Source organism: Penaeus chinensis, chromosome 18 (assembly GCF_019202785.1).
Source record: "Penaeus chinensis breed Huanghai No. 1 chromosome 18, ASM1920278v2, whole genome shotgun sequence".
Lineage (NCBI taxonomy): Eukaryota > Metazoa > Arthropoda > Malacostraca > Decapoda > Penaeidae > Penaeus > Penaeus chinensis.
This window is the reverse complement of record NC_061836.1, coordinates 24344016-24346422: the sequence shown is the minus strand read 5'-3', so window position 1 is coordinate 24346422 and position 2407 is coordinate 24344016.

The window sequence follows — 2407 nt, the reverse complement described above, 5'->3', positions numbered from 1 at the left end:
AAAGCATAAAGCATTATGCTCTCACTGTCTAAAATTATTGCATAAACATTATGCATAACCATACATACACATATATGTACAAGTATCTGTTTGTATGTAAACACATACACACATACACACATACACACGTACATACACTCTTTATATATATATATATATATATATATATATATATATAGATATATATATATATAGATATATATATATACACATATCCACATACATATACACAATATATACATATATATATATATAGAGAGAGAGATCAGCAGAAAGAGAGAGAGAGAGAGAGAGAGAGAGAGAGAGAGAGAGAGAGAGAGAGAGAGAGAGAGAGAGAGAGAGAGAGAGAGAGAGAAGAGAGAGAGAGAGAGAGAGAGAGAGAAAGAGAGAGAGAGCATGTGTATATATATGATTATATATATATATATGATTATATATATATATATGTATATATATGTATATATGTGTGTATGTGTGTGTGTGTGTGTGCATATATACACATGTATATGTATATATATATATATATATATATATATATATATATATATATATATGTATATATATAATTATATATATATATGATTTTATATATATATATACATATAGATACATACATACACAAACACACACATACACAGACACACACACACACACACACACACACACACACACACACACACACACACACACACACACACACACACACACATATATATATATATATATATATATATATATATATTTAAATATATAATCATATATATACACATGCTCTCTCTCTCTCTCTTTCTTCTGATCTCTCTCTCTCTCTCTGTATATATGTATATATTGTGTATATGTATGTGGATATGTGTATATATCTATCTATCTATCTATCTATCTATATATATATATATGCATATATATATTATATCTATATTATTTATTTAATTTTATGAATAAAATTTCTTACATAGAAGGCCACCATCAGTCGATGTGTATACATATATAAATGTATAAGTAAAAAAAACATATATATATACATATATATATATATATATATATATATATATATATATATATATATATATATACGTGTTTGTGTGTGTGTATGTGTGTGTGTGTGTATACGGTATTAACGAGCTAAGTAACCTATAAGAGTCAGCAACGGCTGATATGCCAATTTGCCTTCTCGTCTCCCCCCCTCCCTTCCGTCTTGAGCACCCACCCTTGGGGGATTGGCTCGCGCACCCCTGAACTGCCATATTCCTGGGCAAGATCTCTCTGCCAATTGCCGTTTCTGCCGTTACACGTGTATGAGAAAGTACGGGAGGAGGGGTGAGGGAGAGCATCTTGTGGGGAGGGGGAAAGAGTATGGTGTTGGTGAGGAGGCGGAAGAGCATGTCGTGGGGAGGGGGGAGGAGAGTAAAAGTCTAACATCCAATAATTCTTCCGCTGAAAAAATGTTCTTCCCAAAGCCACTTATATCTTATCTTCTTCCTTTTAATTGTTATTTTTATTGTTTTTGCTTTTAATTTTTCTCATTTGTATGAATCTTCATATATCTTTTTCTTTTTATCTTACTTTAATTTTCTTGATTTGAGACCAAAGCAATATAGCGTAACACAAATGTTTCCCCTAAAAATTACTCGTTTTCTTTAAATACAATCAAGCTCTAACGTTTTCTTTGAACTTTATAAATAGGGATAACTAATGTTATAATTTTGTTATTTTAAGTGGGGTGTGAGGAGACCTGAGTTAGCGATATAAACGTCGAAATTTCTGTTTATACTCCAAGTAATATGAACATTGTTTTAATTCTGAGATAAATATGATAAGGATCAACTATTTAGTACAAATCAACTGTGTTGGTCTAAATAGGATCTTCGATCCCACAAAGACAATGCACGTATGCAGTGTTTAAAAGATTTAAGATATCAGAATACTAAAAATAAAAAAGGAACAGAAGAATAAGAAAAAAGCAATAGAGGGCGCATCAAAGTTAAACACATAGAGTTAGATATAACAACCCCAAGACAAGAATTTTGTGATGGAGTGTTATGACATTTAAATGATTTAGTCCGTCCCGCTTTGCATCTGTTTTCTGTAAATACATTGACAAGCTTTGGTTTTGTCTTGATAATGAAATTAAAAATGTGTAAATTACATATCGTAACGGAGTAGGTCGCGTGTGTTGATCCGAGTTGGGAATATAAAAAGACCGAATTGCAAAGAAAATTTTAGATCTTTGTGGCAGCATCGGTAACGTCTCTGACTTGCACGTTGCAGGACCCAGGATCGAGACCAGAGGAAATGTACTTTGGCCTCGGGTAAAGTTAACAGGTGTTTCTTGACACCTGCTCGTGTTTGGCGGTTCACGAGTGTTCTCCAAGGAGATAACGTCCCCCCTCGAGGTCATAGGTCATAG